The 24,674-nt window shown below is 46.6% G+C and overlaps 1 protein-coding gene across 1 annotated transcript in view; it reads left to right on the top strand.

Moving 5' to 3' along the window:
- The first annotated feature begins 522 nt into the window (after nt 1-522).
- Pdk1 (Phosphoinositide-dependent kinase 1) overlaps nt 523-24,674 on the top strand; it is a 97,337-nt gene continuing 73,185 nt past the window's right edge. The window contains exon 1 of the mRNA XM_070672006.1: nt 523-932. The gene's annotated coding sequence lies outside the window, so the exon portion shown is untranslated. The remainder of the gene's footprint in view (nt 933-24,674) is intronic.

The following is a 24,674-nucleotide window of genomic DNA, read 5'->3' as shown; positions in this document are numbered from 1 at the left end:
TGCTCGGCATCAAGTTTTCGGTCGTGTTCGTTCCGCCGACGAGAATCAAAAGGTAACCTCGCCCGCCTTCTTCGTCGCGGCGAAGGCTCTCACCCAGGTTCGCGCAAGTGAGTGCTGAGAAACTCAAGGAACATAAAGTGAGCACGGGGAACATTCCGCGTCGCGGCCCGTGTCGTTCGCTGCTCGGCACCAAGTTCTCGGACGAGTCCATTCTGCCCGACGAGAATCAGAAGGTGACCTCACCCGTCTTCTTCGTCGCGGCCAAGGCTCTCACCCAGGTTCGTTCAAGTGAGTGCTGAGGAACTCAAGGAACATAAAGTGAGCACGGGGAACATTTCGCGTCGCGGCCCGTGTCGTTCGCTGCTCGGTACCAAGTTTTTGGACGAGTCCATTCTGCCCGACGAGGATCAAAAAATGAACTCGCCCGTCTTCTTCGTCGCGGCCAAGACTCTCGACCAGGTTCGCGCAAGTGAGTGTTCAGGAACTCAAGGAACATAAAGTGAACACGGGGGACATTCCGCGTCGCGGCCCGTGTCGTTCGCTGCTCGGCACCGAGCCTTCGGTCGCGCTCATTCCGCCGACGAGAATCAAAAGGTGACCTCGCTTTACGTCGCAGTCGGCTTCTCGCGTCGTGTTCAAGGACGGACCCGGTGGAAGTACGCATCGCCACGAATATCGCGAATGTAAATTAATACAATGAATATTCGTTCGTCGCGATTCTTAATTTCGATCATAAAAAATCGCCGCGATAATCCACCGTCGTTCGGTCGTCCGTCTCACGAACAATAGTGTTAGTGATTATGAAGAAAAGTGAAGTGCTACAACACGCTGAGATAATCCACAGCCTGCCAGAGAAGGAAGGAAGGAAGGAAGGAAGGAAGGAAGGACGGACAGACTACAACCTGCCCTAACCTAACCGGAATATATATAAGGTAAGTGAACCAGCGACACGCCATTAAGCGCATATTACTCAATTGTAGTAATTAAAAAATATAATAATGAAGTTGTCGCGTCAACCAATTTTTTTTTTTTTTTTTTTTTTTTTTCGTTTTTTTGAAAGACTATGAGACTCGTCTCGACGCGGTTAAAACAAGGCTGCGAGAATTACTTTCTTTTTTACCGTACACTGCTCCTCACGTCGTTTCTCTATTAATCTATCACTTTGACCGTAAGTTTCCACGTAACTTTTTCAATTTGGCAGCAAGCCATCTCTTACCAGACGTGGTACAAAATAGTCCGGCAATCTATCCCGGAAGTCGAGCGACTCGCGGATGAAAGGGTTAAACGATCGGCCTGGAATCAGGCATTTATGGGCGGGTGGAAAATTGAAGGGGGGTGTCAAAGCGCCTCGGCGTATCGAATATTAATTAAGCCTCTTTTATCTAATAAATCCCACCGATATCATTAACATTTGCGATGATGCACCTGTGCGAGCGGTAGACTTGTAACTTCCAGTTTTAACGCGCGATATCTCGGCGATCGATAACGTGGGGCCAATACCGATACCTTTGTTAACCAAGTTATTAAACTTCCGCCTGGCTGGCCGACGCCCTCGAGAGTTAACGGATAAACGCACGTAAGATAAGTTTTACGCCCAATTTAGTGCTCGTTATTTACTTTGGCCGCGATTTAACCGAGGGGTTTCACTTTGATCCTCGCAGTAAAAATGAAGGTACATAAGTTATTGTACTTTTATTGGTCCTTACCTACCCACCGGGGGCATCAGCGGCGCGAGAGGGTTGAACGACCACCGTTTCCACCCCGGGGTGGAGACGAGGGGGGAAGGGGGGTAAAGCAGGAAGTGTGGCAGCGGCGACTTTACTGTTGATCGACCTGATAGACTTCCGCGAGCGAAAAAGGGCAACTCTGTCGTTTGATGTGCATCGGCGGAATATTCACGTGTAGCGAAACAAAAATCTTTGTTCGTTTTTCTCCTTTTCCTCCCTCCTCCCTGCCTCCCCCCGATGAATATTCCGCGCCGAAGTCCGCGTACGAGAAGCTTAATTTTTTATGTCGAGCTCGGAGCTCGGGGGGGTACGAATATTCAACGCGTAGATTTATAGACCTCCGTCGTCTTTGTCAACGGGTAGTATGAATATCGCGATCTCCCGCGCGATACCGTTTCCCGGATCGATCCCTCGTGCAACTGAATCCTGTCGCGGGACTCTGCGCCGGTAACGACGACGCGGACGCGCGTTTTGTCCGCACGCGGTGGGCCTGAAAATTGCGCGTAAGTATCGGTTGCGCGGTCATTCGCTAGCGAGGAGCGACGGTCCGGTCTCCGCAGGGCATTCGCGTACGTGCGTACCGGTGGTCGCGAGATAATGAAGGAGGAGAAAAAAGAGGGACGAAAGTAGGAAGGATAAAAAAAGAACACGTAGTTAGACACCGGCCGCCTGCTGCTCTCGCCTGCAGCGGCTCGCACCGGGTTGCTTTCGGCAGGTGGCACTTTGTAACCTTTGTGCATCCGGGCGCGTTGCATTTACCTGCATACTCCGCGGAGCGGAGTGAGCAACCTGCCGGCCGCACCGGGATCGTGCCACGCACAGGTGCGAGAGTTGATTTCGGAGGTCCGCCGCCCGCCGACTCCGCTCGGCACTCCGCATCTGGCGACGCACGATAAAACAACGGACGCTTTCTATAAATTCGTACACGTCGTTAAGCTAACAATTACGCGCGTGCATTCGTAGGACGACGGGAGGGGAAAAAGAAATTTTTTTTCCGGGACTACCTCACTAATTTATTCAACGGGAAAGTTACTTTAAAATAATTTACCGGGAGCGCTGTAACTTTTGACTTTTACATCCATCGCCTATGCAAATCCGCCGATAAACCACGGGCGTAAAAAGTGTCACGGGCACGCGAGTCTTGTGATTTTAGAAGAAATTAGTTTAGGATTAAGGATGTAGTTGTGCGGAGGACACCGGCAGCTGGTGGTCGTCGCACCTGCCGGCTGCGGTCGCTGATCCTTTAAAGAACCGCATTTGACAGCTTTCCAGACATCTGTTCTCCGTCTGAGGCGGAATATTAGAGTGGCGTAGTAGCGAAAAGGGTCGTTGACCAGGCGGGGTATAATAATAATATATTTATTATTATTTTAGACACCTCTCGCGTTTGTGTTCCGAAATTTTATTAAGCCGAGCCGGCGTTTTACGAGAATCTGATGGCCCCCGGAAATAACACGACAATCGTAATCGCAGTATATCAAACTTTACTGTCGCAGCGTAGCAATATTTATTCAAGATCTTTCGAATACGGCGCGCACTCACCGAAAGCTATAACGTTCCGTCTTTAAAAGCTCCCCAAGTCTGACAGCGGAGAGAATTACATTCGATACGACGCGCGTGATGCACCATCTGTTTCGATTCCAGTTAACTGCCTGTTTAATCTGAGCATTTCGGAATAAAAAGGGAACGTTACGAGAAAAATAAAATATTAACGTCGCGTGTATGACTCAACTAATAAAATTTAACTGCAATAAAATATTTGATAGAAAACGAATAATTTTATATAAAAAAAAAAGAAAAAAAAGAAAAAGAGATCAGTATGTTTTTACTTCGACAACAATTTTAAATGCCATGAAACGTAGTTTCTATATTCGTACGCAAATTGCTATCGGTATTAAAATATTTCTTGCAACGGTAAAGAGATTATTAGTACAATCGGATGAAATATATCGTATTGTCGGAGTTTTCGAGTTTGTTGCGCCCTCGCGTCTGGGTAACGTTTCAAATATATTCAATGGACAATGCACAATGTCAAGTCTTTTTGCGCAATCGTGTTTCGGCCCCGGGGGCCTCCTCCTCGCCCGGTACTTCCATCACCGAGCAGGTGCAAACGTTGATTCCGCAGCTGCGGCCGCGTGCATCGGAGAATTTCGTACGCGCGTTCTCTGCCCGTCTTCCCTTTTCTTTATAATCTCGGCGAGCCAATCTGGAAAGTCCTCCGTAGCTGGGACTTTCAATCCCCGTTCCTTACGCTCTTGAACCCCGTTTGCTCCGGCCCCGCCGCCCGAGACTTTTTTTTTTTCCTCCCGACTGGCGCGAAATAATCTGAAATTACTCGGCGCAATTTTTATTCACTCGCGACACTTCTTAACGCGCGCATAAAAGTCTGTTATTGCAAAAAATGAAATCTTTCGCGACCGCGCCGCGCAGCGCGGCTCAGGCCGTCTCCCGGCCCGCTCGAAACTTTCCTCCGCAAAGTGCGAAACTTTTAAACTAACAATATTAAATATAGCTAGCCGTTACCCCTCGCCGAGGGAGATCGTTACATACAAAAGTTAATTTGCGCGCCTGCAACTTCAAACATTGTTATCCTAATTATGAAGCCCGACTAAATTTCACCTGGTACTTTGTACGTAGAGATTTTCACACAATTTCAGAGATGCGGCGGTACCAAACGTGCCGAGTGATATTAGCGTTTCCGAATTATTATACATTTATTTTAATATTAAAATATTAATAAAGGCTGCAGACAGATAGGACGGTATCTCGAATAAATACGGGCCTTTCTTTACCGAAGATATGTTTTAAGGATAACCGTCTAAGCGAACGTTACGCCACTAATTCGAAGATTAAAGCTATCAGCAACGGGAAACGGTACAATGCAAATTTGAACAAGATAGCGTTAGAGATTCGACTGGAATGCTGGGATAACATTTCCCGAAGCATCAAACGCGCAAAGCTTCTTGAGTCACGTGTTCGTTGCACGCTTGATGCCGAATTACCGGTAATTTCTCTTATCGAACCATTCGTGCGTCCCGTCGACGTAGAGGCTTATCGATGACGATAAGAGCGGAAACGAACCCCAGGAGGTGTCCCCTCGGAGAAGCGACTTTAATGAGCCGTCGGTAGATATACTCGAGCGATTCGTACATGTCTCGGCTTAGATTTTTTTTTTCTCTTTTTTTTTTTTTTTTTTTTTTTTGAAAAGAGAAACTGCCTTGTTGATTTAAACCCGTGGCTCGTCCGATTTTATCGCGCCCGATTATCAGACGTGCCTAAATCGTTCGGCGTCCCCAGATTATTCTTTAAAGTTTGCGTGGCCATATGGCGGGGACCCTAAAGAAAACGCGTCCCTTCGTCGGAATAACGACTCCTCCCACGAGCATCAGATAAAACCCGATACATCGATCACCGACGGAAACAGAGGATTCTGTACGGTCGACGTCACTTTCAGTCCGACTCTCGCCCCGTTGCCGCACGTGTTATCGTATTTATACGCGTATCGCGTTACACGAATTATTTTTATCCACTATCGGCTAATTCTAAATATAGCCCGAACCCTTTTCTTCGGCATTACTCGTGCAGAATTAACCGGCTCTTCCCCCGGTATCGGTATATGGAACGTTGTTAAAGAAATTACCGTGTCAATAAATAACAACACTTTATTCCTGCTTAATTTCACACGGGCCACCGCTGTCGTGGAAGTTTAATTTTCGGGCTCTCGATCGCGGAGACGGTTCCCCTAACACCGACGAATAGGGTAATAAATAAAACACGGAAGTTCCTTTTTAATTATTAAAACTTACGTAATGAGAAATAAAACCGCTTCTCTTCCGTTTTCTTTTCTGTTTTATTTAAACTGCTTATACCTCATATGGTTTTATAAAGGATTTAATTAAAAAATTGCTTGGGTATGGCCGCTCCGAGAGAGAGAGAGAAAGAGAGAAAAGAAAAAGAAAAACGTCAGCGTTCTAATTAGTTACTTTCCCGATAAGATGAAAAGAAGAGCGAAAAGTCCGAAGGCGCAGAGAGCGCTGCTTAGACGCCGCCTTGCTCTCCGTCCTTGAAAAAAATCGAACAAGTTGCGTAACCTAAATGTTCCTCCATCCGTTCGATCGGTCCATTATCTTCGGCCCGGCGAGCCGTGCGATAAACAAAGCCTCGTGGAATCGGCGCGGCGCCGCCGACGACACGGTCGCTTGAGGTAACATACACGCGATACCTCGCCGCCGCTGTATCCGCGTAGATACGTGCGGGCATACACGTGGCTGCTAATAAGCCTGTCACATGTATGCCTAGCATTGTGCTGGAAAATTGTGAACGATGTACAAGGGAAGCGAATGCGGGCGCCTCGCCTGCTTTACGTCGCGTGTATCTTCGAGTAATTAACTTTCCCGTTATTAAGCACCTTCCGATTGGCTCGGTATCGTCCCCCGAATCCACGTGCGAAATTACTTACAAGATACTTGAAATTATCGTGAGGTTTATTTATTAATCGTTAATTTAAGAAATTAAATTTTTGATAAGCTCGACTTTGAGTTACAAAAAAAAAAGCGTATAACACGTGGATCGTTCACGTATTTTATCAGTCGTAGGATTTTTGCGAACGTTTGAATGTTTAATTGGAGTGGAGTAGAAAAGTAAAAATAGGCCGCTCGGGAGGAGCGGAGAAACTTCATTAGACATTTACGGCGGTATATTCTTTCCTTCGCGTTGCGTACATTCGTCCATTTCGAGTTCTTCCGGGTTTAACAAGAGATCTTTTCTTACATCGTGCCAGATAGGCGAGTTAAATTTTCATGGGGATTAAATTTATAATAACGCCACCGTGGCGCATCTGCCCCTCTTCTTTCTTTAAAATGCACCGCTTTCTTGCATGCGAGATTAAGAGTGTTCTAGATTCGCTGCATATTTTTCTGAATAATTAATGGATCTTGAAAAATTGCGCCTGGGCAATATAAATAAATAACATCGATTTTAAGAATGTCATAAATAAATAGTACCGTACGGTGTCCCAAACTTTCGATTTTAATTGGAGAAGCGTGTAGGGAAATAGGCGTTATCGGAAACTCAGAAGCTGCGATGAGGTGAGAAAACTTATGAATTTCTCGACGAGAAAAAAATATATAAAAAAAGAAAATAAAGGAAAAAATAGATTCAACCGACTGCCAGGCAATACGTTCGTCGAAAGCAATAGATCTTGAAAATTTTATACATACACGTGCGGGATTTCCCTTGGAAAAATTATGCGAGTGGAACAAGGTTTCGCTGATTCTAATTGCGCCCGACTAACGTAACCGACCCCTTGCCCGTTTTAATTATAATTCCGACAATCCCCGCGAAACTTTACCCCCGAAGTTTCGGGATAACGTTAGGGAATGATCGTGGCCTCTTTCGCCGCAATCATAAAATTTAATGGAAATTAAATTATGGCGCGCCGTAGTGAAATATTTCGCGCCAATCTTCCTCGCGAATGAGAGCGGGGCGGAGAGGAGGGTAGAGTTATGAGGAATAAGGAGGACGGGGAAAAGCAGGAAGGGCGGGGAAGGGGGAGGGAGAGTCAAGGAGAAAACCGGGGGAATAAAAAAAAAGCGCAAGTCGCTATTACGAAACGTCGAGAAACAATTATTATCGCGCTATAACGCGGAGTAGGCACGCCAATTAGGAGGCGCCAGTCGTTGCGATTGCGCCCAGTTTTTACGGCGCTACCACAGCCTTACATAATCTCCCTGCGCTCAAAGAGCTTCCGTAATTCTTGGTCTAATCAAGCCGCGCCACTTCTTCTTTTCTACCTGTTTGCTTCGCGTTTCTTTTTCATTGTTCCTCCACCCTTCTCCCCCCTCCCCCTCTTACCCCTTTTCTCGTTCCTCCAATTTCTCACCTTCTCGACGTTTTCTCCGTTTTTATTCTCCAGAGGAAACGCCATTAACATCCGACGTTGACGAGCGTTCCTTTAAAGATTTCTTATCGCGCGATCTTTTCGACAAATGATAATACCTCCGTTCGAAAGCGCGCAGTTTATGAAAATCGCGAGATAATCGCTCGCCCGGCTCTCCGTTTCATCGGGGGGCTTAATAACGCGTCGCGATCGCGCCGATTAATCTGAAATATTCGGTGACATTAATTGCGACGCAGAACGCGAGGACGGCGGCGGCAATAACGCGCGGTGAAATCGTATAACGTCGCACAACAATCGCGCTTTGAGAATTCTACGGCCGGAGTGGAAAGTTTTCTCGTCGCCAGCCAGGTCGCCCTTCTTTCTCTAGCCGCGCGCAATTCTATGACGTCGCGACAATTCCGTTGCCGTAGATGGTGCAATCGGTAAGCTGCTGCGCAATTTGCACGACGGTACGAGCGCGGGCCGCGTACGTGCACGTAGGCTCGCGGAAACCTGTGTGCGTGCGTGCACGCGTAAATGCGAGTGTGTGTCGCAGCCAGTGGCAAAGATTGATGTCACGGGCCAGCCAACCGATGATCTTGGCCCGGTTCCCACTGCCAATATATCGACGGCTTCGAGTGGTTCCACGTACGAACAAGCGTTCTCCACTAGACGCGCATACTAATCCGAAATGTAAAAAAAACCTTTCGCATGCGGGCGTAATGCACGAGTCGCGTCGCGGCGCAGACCCGGCGAATTAATATGTGACGCAAAAGGCGACGAATGAAAAATTGCCGGTGGCTAAAGCGCGCTTTTACGTTCCACCGCTCGAATTTAGCCTTCTAATGGCCGGGCAATTAATTAGCATTCTAAATTACACCGCGCGCGTATAATATTCTCGTAAGGCACCAAACAGGCACATCGGCGGGTTAATAGTCAAGAGTCGATGCCTCGTGTAAGATCCGCAAGTGTTTCCCAGACTTTACAACGTAATTTCGAAACGACGTGGCTGGGATTCCGTCGAGCGCAACCGGCACGCGGAGGATATTACCGATGAAAAGAGGGGTCTAATCGGCCTTAGGCGCCAATAGAGGAAAGTCGGCAGCTTGCCATTCGCACGGCAACATTACGACGGTGCATCTCCTCGCCTCGTTTCTGCGCGCGTGCGAACGCGCGGAAATTCGCGCCGGCGGATTTTCGCGGCCGGCTACCGGAATCGCGTCGCGCGGATCTCGCGAATGCCCGACGCCGGTTGTCGCCCATCCTCGAGCACGGCGAGGTGCAAGATCCGCGGCGCACAGGTGCGCCCGTTGTTAATTAATGCTAATACGGCTAACGAGCGCCGGTTACTTTGTAATTCGACGATGGTTTAGCGGTGTGAAAACCGTTATCCGGAATTATCCGGGGATCTCTATGTTCTTTCTCCTCGCGCCGCGCTCCCGTCCCCGCGTTTCTCCCTTTCCGTCCCGCGGCATGCCGACGGTATTGCGTAGAGAGGTGCGCCGAAAGACAAACAACCGCTACAAAGAGCGTCTTTAAAGAGTAATCGTTACGTGAGCTGAAAGGCGTTCACTTCATTCCGACTTTCGTTGTTACGGAGCTCTCTAGTCCTCCCTCTTCTGCGCTAGTAAATATAATTAAATTACTTACGGTGAATTGCCGTGACCGCCGTGTAATTTTAATGATTCGAGCCCGATTGAAAATCGATATTCGGCCGCCAGTCAAAGAATCGCGACCCTAATGACGGCTATAAGTACTATCCGACCTTGATATCATATATTAGAAAGAGGATTGAAGTCCAACGTTTGATGGCGTCACTCAACACCGAGCCATTCACAGGTGTCCGTAATTCCAACGCGCGGTCGTCATCTTCATTTGTCGGAATATTGACACAAGAATTTCATAAGCTATAATCGGCTTTGGATTAACAACATTTCGATCGCTTCGTAACCGAAATCCGATTTCACGACAACCGTTGCGTCGGTTTTCCAATCGTTAACGTGGAGGTCGCTTCAAATTCCATCGTGTGCCGATTAAAATTTTTTTTTTTTTTTTTAATAAACCCGAAAGAAACATTTTTAAACTTAAGATACCCGGTGGATGAAATGACAGTTTCTTCAACGAAGAATTAAAGTGACAGAAAGAAAAAGAGAGATAGAGGAGAACAGCTCGAGTAAGATTGTATTATACGAAATAATTAGGAAGATAAAAAACCCTCGGTAGATTAAATCATAAAGTTCATTTAAAATATTCTGAATAAAAAAAAAAAATAAAAGAAATTGACGTTTGTAAGTGAGGCAACCTTATTTGATAATTACTTGGGTTGATTACGTAAAGGAAATAAAATCACGTTAATCAATAATATAAATTTCCTTTTTGCGTCGGTGACGGGTTTCGTTTCATTTTTACAACCTTGAGGTTCAAATAAAATAGCGGTTGGTAAAAGCCATTAACGAAGAAACGTAGTTGTCGGTGACTCGCGCCGATTGACGATCGTAATAAAAACGTCGTTGGATTTGTAATCGATTTGCGGTAAAACCGGAAGCGGGCGGGCTCTTGCGAGCGCGATAGTCCGGAGGGGGCTTTTTAGATTCCTTGCAGTCGCACGTCAGACCTCGCGGTTTCACGCGCGTCTCGTCCCGTCCTGACGCCGCGCTTTTGTTCCTTCTAGTATTTAATCGGATCAAATTGACATTCCGTGCCGCGATGACCGCACCGTCGGAGGCGCAGCGTTCCCTACCGCCATCCCGCGTACTGCTTGACACCCGACTAGGCGTTATCGCGGGAACGCTGAAGCACGCGAAATAAACGTAACGCGGAAGGAGACCACACGGCGATCGCGTATCATAAATACGATCGGCGGTGGCAATTTTATTCGTATTCGTTTGCAGAAAAGCTGGACGACGCCTCGCGCGGCGCTTATCGCGGTTACAATTTAATCCACTCCGTATATCGTCGTAATGCGCAATTCAAAGGGGTTTCACTCAATAAAGTTGTCAAGGGAGAAGGTAAAGTGAGTTTACGCGTCGAGTTGCCAGTTCGAGTGTGCGAGAAGAAAAAAAAGGAAGGAGATGAGAGGGGGAGGGAGAAAAAGAAAAAAAAAAAGAGAAATTGCACCGGCGATGCACGCGGACGCGCGCGTATATGCGGGCTCACAGGTCCGCAATAATAATTTACCACCTCTAATTACATCCACGGTACTTTCCCCCGAAGTGCACTAATAACCCCGGTCGGCGGCAGGGGCAGCTGCGGCGTTTTACAAATCTCGCATTTACATTTACGACTCGTAACTTACGAGGTAGCGGCTCGTAAAGGAGCAGAGCGTTAACGATAATTGCAACCTGGGCTACGCGCTCGGCTACGTATATCGTTTCTGATAAATTCTGTCTTTAATTAATCCGCCGAGTCGTCTTCGCGATTTTTTTTCTTACGTCTCATCCGTCGCGATACTCCGTTTTCACAATACGATTTGCGATGTACCGCCGATAGGAACGAGCCGCGATTACCGTTTCGCGGCGGCGTCGACGATGTCGGAAGCGAAGGCGATCGGAGTTTTATCTGGCTCGAGAGAGCATAGTTTATCAATTACATTTGTACCCTGAAGCGAGATTATAAGACTGCTTTTTTTTTTCTTTTTCTTTTTTTCTTTCCTTTTCTTAATGAGATACCGGTGAATTTTTAAACGGGGTAAGATGCAAAAAGAGATCCGGAAGGAACAGGCCAGGAAGGAAAGATCATGTCGGTTTCTCGTCTGCCCTTGAATCGATATCCTAATGATAAAAAAAGCCGCGGACACCGCGTGTCGCGTGGTGTGGCGTCTAGACGAGATTGTAAAGAAGCTGCGGTCGCCAAGGCTTTAATGCGATTCCATCCTGGCGGCTGCAGATGCACCGTTCGCGCTCCTCGCGAAACGTCTACTTCTCGGATTCTCTCGTTCTCGGCGCTTTGCAGTCTCTCGGATGACACCGCCGTCTGGTTGTCAAGCTTCATCGTCGGGCCATAACTGTTAGGGAAACGGCGTAGTTTTTCTCTCATCTCTCTCTCTCCCTTTCTCGATCTCTACCACGTCCGGCATAATTTAAACCCCGGTCTTTAAAACTGTTTAAAACTGCGGGCACATCTTTCACCTCGCATATAATCACGATCAAACCGCATCTTTGAAAGTAAGCGTATCGAACAACCGACGTCTTTAATATAAAATAAGTTTCGAACGCGCGGGTGGATATTTAAAATTTTCAGTCCTTAAAGCCGTGATGTTATAAATTAATTTTTAATTATAAATAAATAATTATAAATATAAAATAATTATAAATAAATTTTTAGATCAGTTGCATATTAATGTTTTAACGTAATTATTAAAATATATAAACTTAATATATTCTCCTACGTATACTTTGGGTGGGATGTCTTTTGTCGCTTTATCGGCAACGTCTGACACCTTTACGGCAACGTTATTATAGAATCACATAAATCTTTACCTCCACGCACGACGATTAAATCAAAGTAGACGAGCCGAAAAACGGACGCTCGCGCCATAATTCGATAGCTCCGAGGGTGTCGGCGCCTAAATTTCTGAAGGGCGTCCCCGACGCGATGAACCTAGCCGGCCGTGAAGATAGGCTCACACATAAATAACGTCCGCGTAGCGAAATCGCGTTGGAATGCGCGCGGTCCAACGATCACACGAAACGCGTGCCCGTGTATATGTGAAAGAAATAGTAACACATGAATAGAGGAGTACGATTTTCCGCCCTAGGACTCTAGTCACGTATCTGGTACCTGACTTCCGGGAACCGCTGGTCGGAGTCAGTCGGGTTTTTTTTTTTTTTTTTCTTTCTCTCTCTTTTTTCCCTCTCGCGGGGTACACCCGAGTGGTGCGTGTGTCTTAATGGGATTTCGGATGTGCATACGATCTGCGTCAGAAGGCGCGCGACAGGTGGTGGGCTGCGCTCGCTCAAACAACGCACCATCAGGTGGTGCCGGGGCTCGGGGATCCTTAAACGACGCCCGCGAATTCAATCTCGCCGATCGGCAACCGGCCTCGTAAAATTCGATAGCACGGAACGGGGGGAACCGCAACTCCGTGGATGATCGCGGTCCTGAGATATTCATACCGCGAGATACATAGCACGCCGGCCGGGGAAGATCGGCTCCTTTGAGTCGTAACCTTCTCCCGTTCCGGGCCATCGAATCGCGCTTTCGAGATGTAATAACGTACACGTACAACGGCCACTAACGGCCGCCACTCTTCTCAGCTAATGCGTGCGATGTGTACCAATGGCGCTCAGCGGCTTAATGGAATTCCATGTTCCATAAAACCGTGAAATTGATACTAAAAGGCAAATATGTACATACTGTAAACGCTTTCGACTGGAAGACGAGTATCGTATTATGTATATTGCGTGGCGGCGGCTGGCCTCACGCCGGGAATCACCTGGAGCGCATCGTGGACCGCGCGTGTATCCTTAAATATCTTTGTACACCGCGCCCCCCGAGAGATTTTAATGGGACTTTATGCGTCGTAAAACGACGCAATCGACGTTACGCCGGAACGTGCTCTTAAAAATGGGACGAATCGCGTCGCTGCTTCCCAGATTTTGTCCGACGATGAGCTTCGCATTCTGCCAGGCGCAATTTTTTTTTTTTTTTTTTTTTTTGAGGCACTGCAGCTGATATATATATATATATTTTTTTTTTTTTCCTATTTCTTTTTAAGAAAAATTTTACGACGCAAGTACTTGTCGGGACCTTTGATGATTTCGACGCGAAATATTAAATTAATAAAAATATAAGAACACAAATATGCATAATATAAATTATATAAAAAAAAATTCTAAGAAAACGTAAATCTTTTCATTGTTACGTACGCGCAAATGGCATTTTGAAGCTTGTCCAGCATGGTTGGAAGCACCAGGGACGATTATTACTTTTCACCTAGATTATGTATGGACGCGCGTGCCGCTTAATGGAATGTCATGTACCATAAAGCGACAAAGTCGATACTAATAGGTAAATGCGTACACTCCCCGGGGGATCTCGTGAACAAACGTCGGAAGCGCGCTCCCTCAGAGGGACTCCGCTCTCGCAAGCCGTGAATCCTTCGAGTACTTGTATCGTGCAATTACGCGGAATATATCGCTTCGCGGCCCAGCGAAACGAGTGTAATGGTCGCGAGATACGATAAGTGCGACGTATTCGACATCTGTAGGTCAAGTTTCGCTTAAACTCGCGATTTAATGGCATTCTATCACCCGCGGATCGCTTTTAAATACCGCGGAAGCGCCGAATCGGTCGTTACTTTGCCGCGCGGGTCTCGACATAAATCGACGTGACGTTGCGGCATGTCATTTTTATCGGGCGGCGGCGGGAGCGCCTCTTACCGCATAAAACAAAGCGAAATAACGTGCGAGCCAAGGCGCATTATCGAGACGGATGCCAGAGATTCCGCTGTACAATTCGCGAGCCAGAGGGGGCAACATCGATATTCTCAACAGTAAAGCAGAGAGAGAGAGAGAGAAAGAGAAAGAGAAAGCGAACGAGCTGCGCGTAGGTAACCGTAAACACTGTAGACGAGAGATGCATCTTCGGGTGAGAAGAAAGGGGGAGCTAGAGGTGAGGGACGGAGAGAGAGAGAGAGAGAGGAAGAAAGATAGAGTAGGTAGACTGCGTTAAGAGAGGGAAGAGGGAATGGCGCGAGAGGCCCCTGAAATTCCGACGTCGTCGGCCGCTTCTCGGATTCCTTTGTTTGGTCTACGCTTCGCAAGGGAGAGACGGATAAGAAACGACGTGCTGGAAGGCCGGGAGAGTTTCTCGACTCGTTGTCGGTTGGTGGTCCCCGCCGCGGAGACGAGTGGTATGCGAGAACCGGTGGTCTTGGACGGTCCCGAGGAGTGGGACCCGCCGCGGGCTCCGCGTCGGCGAGAAAGGGTAAAACGGGATCCGACGGGGCCCCATCGTCGGGGATATTGTACGTGTAGTGGGGCATCGCGTTAAAACCGTGGGGGTCTTGTGAATGAATCTACCTGACCCCTTTCTCACATCTCTTTCCCTCCCCTCCGATCGCAACGAGACGACGCGGCGCTTTTGGTGAGCACTCCGATTTCAAACTGGAATTCTTTCGCTTCTCCTCTCTCGGCCCCCCCTCTCTCCCTTTCCCTCTTGGTCTAACGTTCTCCTCTTCATCGCGGCTTTCTTTCCGTCCGGCGCTCCTTTTTCTCCCTTTCCTTCATTCCATCGCCTCCTCGGGCGCTTCTCGGTTTTGCGTTCGTAGGATGATCGAAGATGGGTCACGAAGATGAGACAAACCGTCCGCGTGGGAAGACCGTGTGAATCTTCGGCAAACGCTACACGTTTTTATATCCGGCGTAAACGATATTCTCTCGTCTCCCGCGACCGCCCGTTTACGATCGATTGTACGACAAATCGCCGACGAATACTTTACGCACCGCCGCAGCGCTCTGTTTTTTATCCGATTGCGCGACTATCGATCACCGCCGACTAATTTGCGAACTGTTAAAGTTCGAGATACTTACCCCTTTCACCGCGCGCTGCGCTCATTTGCGAATTATACTACTTTGCATCGCGAGAACCAATTCGATGCCGTATTTCTGCGTATTATACCCAACCGCGATTCTCACGCGAGGCATTATTGACTTTTTGCTCGTGCTGTGAAACGGTCCTCTCTTCCTAACTAAAAAGGTGAAGTTGAGTAGGAGTGCCCTCCTCGGGTTTAATGCGGCGATCTTCTGAATGAATATACCTGCCTATGCGCCCTCCATGCGTTTCTCGTCTCCTTCCTTTTTGCCCTGTCGGTCCTCGCGGCGCGGCGGCTCTTTTGGTGCACGCTCCTATTTCAGACGCCGGCATCTCCTTTTCTATTCGCTTTGCTTTTCCTCCTGTCCGGGAGTTTTTTTTTTTTTTTTTTTCTCTCTCTCTAGCAAGTATCGGACTTCTCGGTATTCCGTTGTAGAAGCGATCAAGGGCAAGGGTCCTGGTCGAGAAGTCCGCACAGATAGGGTCAGTATGAACGTGTGAACGCAGCCAGAGGCAGATCACAGAAAGCACCTGTTGGTTGATAAACCGTCTCTCGCCTCGCCTCGTAAATTTCTCGACGATGAACCCTCCCACAATGTATATTGTTGTGCGCGATATGTTGTCCCAATTAATTTCCCTCCCTCGTAATTTTAGCAAAGTATATTTTAAGAGCACGCAACTTCTTTCTCTTTCTCTTTTTCTCCGAGAAACTTTTAGATTACATTAGGAAATTGCTTTTATATTTATATTATCTCGCAGTGCTATTAATTTACGAACGTTTGAACGTTAAATACGTTGACGATAAAATTTTCTTAATTATTTATTTAATTATCCGCTTTTCGTTTTTCTTAACCGTGCCAGACTCGCAAATCAACCGCAGAATAAGATTTAAGGTAGATTTATTATTATTTTTATTTTTTTTTTATTTTTATATATTTTTTTATTTGCGATACGCGTGAGAACAAGTTCTGGATCCATTTGGCAAGCTCCCCCGGCGGCGCTTCTCTTTTCTTTCGGCCGCGCTTGACGGCGCTCGACCTAATCTCCATTTTCCCAGTGTTACCGGCGGTGTCCCTTTCGAAATCGTGAATTATGGACTGGCACGTAAAGCCCGTGTGTACACGCGGGCGAACCTAACTAAATGGTAATCGACGACGATTTATCTTCGGCCTCGGTCGCGCCTACCCGTTCCATTTGGGCATTTCCATGTCAGTGTTCGATCCGTGTAAGAGGCACCTGCCACTTGTTGAACTGTTGGAAAACGGAGGAGCATTTAGCGGGTAATGGGAAAAATCAGTAAGTCGTCTCGGGACGAGCGGGTGTCGCATAATCCCGAAGTCAAGTATTCCATCTCGAAGGTAGGATAAGCGGACTTCTATGAAGCGTGTCATTCGTATCGAAAGATTCAAGATGTCTCTACCTCTGGCTTTCAACTTGAATTTATTTACCCTTTATTCTTGAAATAAATATATATTTAAATATAAAAAAAAAAGGAAACAGCTACGGGATATTTTTACGACAGCTAGCTCTCGCGATTAAACTACAACGCTCGGTCGCTTTATTCGCGCCTTATTTCGCGGCCCCCGTTCAATCTCCGAATTCCAATTTAATCATAGTCGCATCGCCTCTTTTTCGCCGTTCCCTCGATTCCCAATCGATACGCTTTGCCTCCGCGGACACTGCGAGAATGACTGCCGGAACTTTCGTAGCAAAGTATTCTAACGATCTCGCCTCTCGCGAGAAAAGTCCGTCGGGGGACGTCCTATTAAACAAACTTTTGAGTCTTATTAAAATTTCCCGACCGACGCCGCCGCGTCTTGCATCTGCCTGGTGATGGCAACTCGTCGTCCGTCCAAGAACTCCGGACGTTTAATTCTCGATAATTGCTACCACGGTCACGGACTCTGCGGGGCTCGACTTGAAATTACTGCGACTTCGTGCTTGCATCCTTACACCGCCGTCACCGCCCTACTCATCAGATACTTTCTCAAAGGGTTTTCGTGCTGTCCGTACCCACGGCAACGCGTCCCGTTAAGCCTTGTTCGCAACTGCGTTCGCAAAGAAAAGAAAAAGGGGGAAGGGGAAAAAAAGAAACGCGACGGAATAGGTAAAACTGCCTTCTCGAGGCTGGAAAATTTATGGCCGGTTTATGCCCGGGCTTCGGGAAATATTGTTTCTTCCAGTCGAATGTGTTGCCCACGAGAAAAGAAAGAGAGAGAGATAGAGAGAGAGAAAAAAAGGCCCCGCGGTGTAGTCGAGGAGCTTGAAAAATTGCCTACGGACGAGCGAGTTCTTCCGCTATATCGCGGATCGAAGAGGACGAATCGTTATTACTAGATTCGATGGACTCCTCGAAACCGTCGCCCTTTTTTCTCCGTCGACTGCTTCCTAGAGAGCATCGTCTTCCGCGTTACTGTTCCGGGAACGTGCATCCCTTTACGATAAAAAAAAAAATTGACGCGGATGAACGCTCGATTTGTTCACTCGTGAACTCGTTTTCCCGAGTGATTTGTCACGAGATGTAACACGCGCTAAAATTATCGAAACGCTGACGTGCTTGTGCGGAATACGTCTTTATTCCTGAAATAAACGGTAGGCAGATTTACGGAAGGAAACTAAAAGAAGAGGGAGAGTTAAAAAATTTTTTTTATACGCTCTCGTTGTTTGATATTTAATATTAAAAAATTCACAACATTAAAAAAAATGCGGTACGTGGCATATAATTTTTTTATCTTGTATTTATATGTCAAAAATAAAAATGTATCTTTTTATTGCATTGTACGTCGAATTCTTGAAACTTTCCGACGGTTTCGTTGGAAAAAAAAACGGGACGTAACTTTACATCGCTCGTGCGTAACTGGGAATCGCGATTATTTCTATTACAATCCATCGACGGAATCGTCAAATCGCAAGCATTGTTTACAGGACGTGACGTAATGATTGCGCCATTGTTTCCGGTATTATCTGGCTTTTCTTTTTTTGTTTTTTTTTCTTTCCCTCTTCTTTTTCTTTCATTCGAGTGATTCACGACAGGATGCATCGACTTGTCAACGGCTAACGGTACCGACCGACGCATGCCGCCATAAAGGAGAGAAAGAAAGACGCTCGTTCGCTTCCTGCTCGCCTCTTTCCGCAATTTCCGCGTAAGAATCGCGAGTGATTAGCATTCCCGCCGCGGCGCGCGCGCGCCCGACAATGAGAGGAAAATAATTAAGCGATGGACGATAATTAAATGCTGAAACGTGTATGCCGCCCGAAGGCTCGTTTCCTCTATCGACCACGCTCGAACGCGAGGCTGTTTATTCTGGTGCACGAACCCGCTGTTGGTCTTAACTCTTACGTCTGACATGTCGGTCTACGGTGGGCTTGAACGCGCGGTCACATATTTTCTCTTACGAAATTGACAGTCCACAACCGTAAGGTATCTCGACTTTTTTTTTCCCACGACGTCTTACGATTTAATTGTATAAGTAATTTATTATTACCTTTAAATTATCTCTTTTCGAATCTTTTAAGCCATTAATCGTGATAGTTTCAAAAATCAATCGGTAATTCGAGTAATTTTTTTTCCGCCGTTATTTTATCATATTTCTTTTTCTTTTTTTTTTTTTATCGTAAATATCTTTTTATCGAGATCGTTATCGAGACTCAATATTTACTTTTCGAGATTATGGAAACTTACTAGAGGAGGGAATTTTGGAAGGTCTAAGGTCAAAACTTCATAACCTTTCTTTTTTGGCGCGAAGACGAGAGGGACTAAAAAGTTGAACGTCTCCTTGTTATTTTTTACATTCCAATGTCAATCTTCAACGAGCGAGTGTTATCTAATGATATCTCTTCGGGAGGGGGAAAAAAAAAGAAAAAAAAATGAACCGACCGGTCGTACCTAAAACAACAACTCATTTTCGGCCGATAATTTACTGCACGCTGCGGAGGTTCTCGTTCCGAATTTCCGAAATGATCCGGCTTCTCAGAAGTTCGCCGGACATTGCCTGGCCGATCCTTTGTGCCAATAGATTAGGAAGAACCACCGGCCCCGTTTCCCTACGTTTCGGCACCATCGACCACCTACTTATTCTTTCGGGCTTATTTTTTATTTTCTCACAGCGCAGGCTTAGTCCGCCAGTAGTACTCCTTTATTGTTATTTTTATAAATTCCCGTCATTTTTGTGAATCGTTAAAGCACTCTCGTAAAGGAGGCGCCAGAGAATAAAGAATGAAATCTTCGCTTTATGAATTGACACAATCGGAAGGGTCCTAGCGCCTTAAGAAACTCACTGGATGGTACGCCAATTTATGCCTTTATACCCTGAATAGTTTTACTACATTGTAAAATCCCCGAGCGAAAATCGTACGCTCAACGGTTCAAAAAGATGAATGGATTTTGATTAAGCGTGCAGGCGCCGTAAACGAGAAACTAGTTTTGTGTTGAAATTCTATTATCGTCCTCGCGCTTCGTTTTCCGCAGCGTACTCTCATTCCGCTCGGAGCTCTCTCGTTATCGACGTTAATTGTCGCGAGCTTCAAGATATTGACTGTCGTCAGCAGTGGGCGGACAAAGAAAGGAAAAAAAAAAAAAAAAAGAAACAAAAAGGAGAAAAAAAAAAAGCACGATCGAAGACAAATCGTCGCTATTCCGACGTGACAGTTGTTACAAGAAGTTGTTATCGCGTCGCATACCTGTAATAGATATTGTTCCGTTGATTTCTGGTACGCGTCCACGTTGCGTGTTACGTCAATGCACAGACACCGGAAATGAGAACTGTCGTCTACGTCAAGCGACAGTAATTGACGTATTAGCAAGAAGAAAAGATGCATGCCTCTTTTCTTGTCGACGTGTTCATTAACAAAGTCGAAATATTAAAGTGCTTCAAGCTCGCGAAGTAAATTAAATTAAATTTCAACTTTATAATTAATTAATAACATAATTATTTGTCGAGAAGCGACCGAGTTTTTTTTCCTCACTTTGATTGCAGCCCACTGCATTTGTGTATTATTATTATTTGGAGATAGATCGAGTATAATTCGTGCGTTTAAACGTCCCGGGATCTGCAATTGACTTATATCGCCGTTTCCTTCGTTCTTGTTTATGCCGCGATGATACCTCTGTGATTCTTTTAATTTTCATTCGACCTTTGTCCCTGGCCGCGCGGGCGGCTAGCCGCCGTCGGTCGCAATTGCCGCCGGCGGTTTCTGAAAATAATTGCGTTACCCCCGCGACTGCATCAGACGTATCGCGAACTTGAATCGATACGCCGTACTTTGTACGTCCACGTGCCGCTCGATAGTTCGCGATAAAGCACCGTCTCGCATAATTAACCCGACGTCGTTAATTGCCGCAGCGCTCCCGACTTTTAGATATTGGTTGTCACGCGCGAGCATCGCGCGCCGAGCGGGGAGGGATCGATAGGAGGAAAGAATCGAAGAAACGTCGGCACCACGTTTCGCTCTTGCGTGATCTCATGATCGACGCTCAGAAACAATTAGAATGCCAGACGGGGAAGATTAGGCAATCGATCGTGATGTGTTTAACCGACGTACAGCATGCACGCGCGAATAAATTTGGCATTTATCCTCGGAGGCAGGAAAACCTCGCGTAATATGTTAATTCATGATAATGAGGCTACTCCTTTTACGGCCGTTTTTTTTTCTTTTTTTCTTTCTTTTTTCTTTTTTTTTTTTTTCTTTCTTTTTTTTCCGGTAATACGACAACCGCGAGGCGCATCTTATTTAAGATTTGGTCAAGCTTTTTGCGTAATACGACGGTAGCACGAACGCGTGCGGAAAGAGGAAACCTTTCCGCAATTTCAATATTAGTTAATGTCGCGGATAACGTAATTCCGGGAAGTACAGGAAGAGAGTATACACCAGTCGCTTCGCGACAGCGCCGATATCAGTACCACGCAATTCCGCGATTTTTGCAGAAACGCGAGCTCTCGCAGGGCACGGCCGTCGAAGTGAGATCGTCGTTATCTTCCTCCCTTTCTTTTCTCTCCGTACGAATCCTTTCGAGAATGCGAGAGAGCGCACTCGTATTTTTTGGAAAAGTAATAAATATTCCCTCAGATAAGATATCTGCGCGAGGGGGAAAAAAAAAAAAAAAACCGGCTCTCGTCCAACTCCTCGCCGGTTCCTCTCCTAATTTCGATGCGCCGCGTCTCATCGCCTTCGGCGAGAGCGCCTTGGGGAAAAATCTTCCTCCGGGGTTCTATTATGCGCGACGCGATTACGAGACGTCGCGCGCGTCTCGTAAAAATGTCGCCGGACACGTAATGCGCTCACGATAAATATTCCCGGCAGAAACTCGATGCCGTTCGGACAATTCAATTTCGTTCCGCCCATGCCCGTCCCTCTTTCTTCCTCCGGCGTGTTTTATCAGGCGACCTGATCGCGTGCCGCTTGCATCCGTTCGCCGATAAGTATATTTTGCCGTACCTACCTGCCGATTCGCGCGCGAATCCGCGCCCTGATAATTCACGCGTTAATTTACGAGATTAAAAAGAAAAAAAAAAAGAAAAGAAATATATTTTATTATTGTATTGAGAGCTTAATTAGTGGTTTTAGATCTTCCGCCGCGCGTAGAATTATTTTCAAGTGAAGGAACATTGATATGAAATATTAATTAAAATGAAGCGTTACGTTCCGCTGGCTGCGGCCGGAAATTTTGGCCAAACCTGAGGGAGAAAGTGTAATTCGACTACACATAAATTTCTACCAAACGGTTGTATTGCTAAATTAAAAAGAAAAAAAAAAAAACGTCGTGGCTGAAATTTTCAAGCACAAGGCGGAAACGTCGATTCAACACGAGGCCCTAGAAAAAGTAACCTCGACGTTATTTTCCCTCGCCGATAAATATATATTTCGTTCGCAACATATCGCAATAGAGTCAAGAAGGAAGAAAGGGAGGGAAGGTATTCCATAAATATTCTATGTAATTAATTCTACATGTTAAACGAAGCTGACTTTCTCTCCGCTGCTCCTCGGCACGCGCTCGCTGCTTCGTGGGTCTAAAATTTCGGTTCCCCGCACGCAACTTGGTCGTTACCGGGGTTTCGCCGTACGCAAATAACTATCGAGCTTTATCATTTAATATTTCAGACACTTTGGCATTTGTGTGTCGGCGCGGCGCACCGTTATGTAAGGAGCGGGCACTTACCGTACGTCAGGCTGCTTAAGTAAGACCCGTAGATAACGCTAAAAGCCACGTTCCTCATAGCGTTTGTTTACGAGTTTAATAACGGAATACTTTTGCATATGTGCCGCATTAGTGCGTCCGAAAAGCGGCGAGATTAGGAAAGCGGGGACGTAATACTCTTTGGCCCCGCGCGCGCAACGTATCCCCCTTGTTCGTCCATTCATCCATCCATCCTATTTAAAAGTTTGGCCGCGTCGACGGGAAACGGTATACCGTGGCCACGGACGCGCCTCGATACGAAATAAAGATCAACGGCCGAGATATTAAATCCCAGCTTCTCTACTTTAATGGAGAACGCGCGGAAAAGGGATCCTCTCGGATATCGGGCCGTCGGACGTTCGACGCGCCGCGGGAGCGATTGGCGATCGCGGTCGCGATTTCAATATGTGATCTCGGGAGGGGGAGGGATCCTTATGTAGCACGGTTAGCGGGCGCGACACGGCGTTAGCTCGGAGGACTCCGATCGCGCCGCGAAAGAGAGAGAGAGACCTTGAAAGGCACGCGAGGAATCCGACTCGCGTACGTTCTCGGTGGTAAAGCGAACGCGCGGATTTCCTCATCTCGCGAAAACGGAGCGGCGATAAGCGCCGCGGCGCGCCGAGTACGCGCGATTAGCCGGGTATTTCGAATTAACTAACGATCACGCCGGCCGCTCGTTAAAGTCTCGTGCGGGTTTCCCGCGAGAGTCGCGCTCGAAATAGCTCGCGGATTCCTTCACGCTCGCGGTCGCGCGAGCGGCTTACGCAACCGGCGGCGGGGGCCGCGCGAAAGAAAACGAGGAAATCAAAGTTATCGGTGCGTTAAGATACAGGAACGGGCGCATTTTTAGCGGAGAAACCATCGAGGGCCGGTTCAGATAGGCTCAGATAACGACTTATACGTGGAAACGGGCCGCGCGTTTTAATCTACCATCGACGGCAGCGTATTTATTTATTTAATTGCCGGAATCTCAACTAAAATCTAAACATGCCGGGGCTCGTACTATGTTAATATCGTTATTTACACGCCTGTCCGCGTTATAAATTGTATTGTTGTATATTAATATATTTTATTTCGATCGACGTGATAGTTCCGTTTAAATTAAATCTTTCAAAAATTCCATTAGACTTTTTAATACAGCGCAGAAAGTAAGAGGAACAAAACAGAATTAATAAGGTTTTTTTTTTCTTTTTTTTTTTTTGTTTGACGCACGAGTTATACCATTTCATTAAATACCAGCAAGAATTCATACGTGGGTCTTTTTATAGGATTATTTCTTAATTACAAAGCGATAAATCTAACCTTTTTTTTTTTTTTTCTTCTTCACGTGTGCGAACCAGTTCTCGGAAGGGAACTTTTTCCAGGCGTTATTTCCACTTATTTCCGGTCCCGGGCCTTTCAGAAATTTTTGGGCTTTGTGCGCTGCTAAAAACCGAAAGTTTATCCGGACCACACGTACCGGCCGTACGTTTGCGACCACAGGATGTGGCCTTGCAAAACGTTCGACACGGTCATCGGGGAATTTTGAATGAATCTGCGGTTTCTCTTAGCACGATAAGCCTCTCGTTTTTCGTCCTTCTCCTCGTCCGGTGTAAAATTCGCGCGCGCGCGCACCGTGCGGTCTCACGATAAGCGCTCCTGATAGCGGAAAAACGTATTGGCCGGATTTCTAGTCCCGCTGGAATTTCTAGAGATAGATTTTTCCTGACCACCCCGATCTTCCGAACGCATATACGTTAGCCGTTTAATCGACGAAGGAAGAAAAACGCGTTTAGATTCTCTCCCCCTCTTCTCCTCCCTCCGTCAGTTATCGCGAGTTAGCGTGAGAGAGAATTAATTAATTTTTTTTTCGATTAAGAAGTTACTATTACTCAACCGAGTCACTCCACCGAAGGAGAACGATAATCGTTATTTGTACTGGAATTTGCCCTACGGGTACGTTGAAGATAAATAAAAAGATGAAAAGAACAGTATTAGGGAACCGGGCGCGTGTGGCGAAGGTATCGCGTAATAATAGGAGCCCTGTTAGACGGTAGCATTGGCGTGTCATTAGCGTATGATACCCAAAAAGGAGAAACTACGCGAGCGTGTCTTCCGGCCACTTAAAAACGAAACTACGAAAGGGTTGAGTGCCGAAAGCGTGGCCACCGCTTCAAATAAATCTTGGCTATCGTGTCGAAATCTACTTCCGTTTTTGTGCGCCGGTATAACCGTTACGCTGACGAATCAAAATCAAATAATCGGTCTTAACATCAACGCGTCATCTTCGTAAATGTCACGTTCCCGATTGCGAGATACTCTCGAATTGATTTCTATTTCTTTATTGCGATATAAATAATTACTTCCTGCTTAACTATCTAAG

The sequence above is a fragment of the Cardiocondyla obscurior genome, linkage group LG24 (assembly GCF_019399895.1).
Source record: "Cardiocondyla obscurior isolate alpha-2009 linkage group LG24, Cobs3.1, whole genome shotgun sequence".
Lineage (NCBI taxonomy): Eukaryota > Metazoa > Arthropoda > Insecta > Hymenoptera > Formicidae > Cardiocondyla > Cardiocondyla obscurior.
Note: the sequence above shows the minus strand (reverse complement) of the source record. Positions and strands in the feature narration are given on the sequence as shown.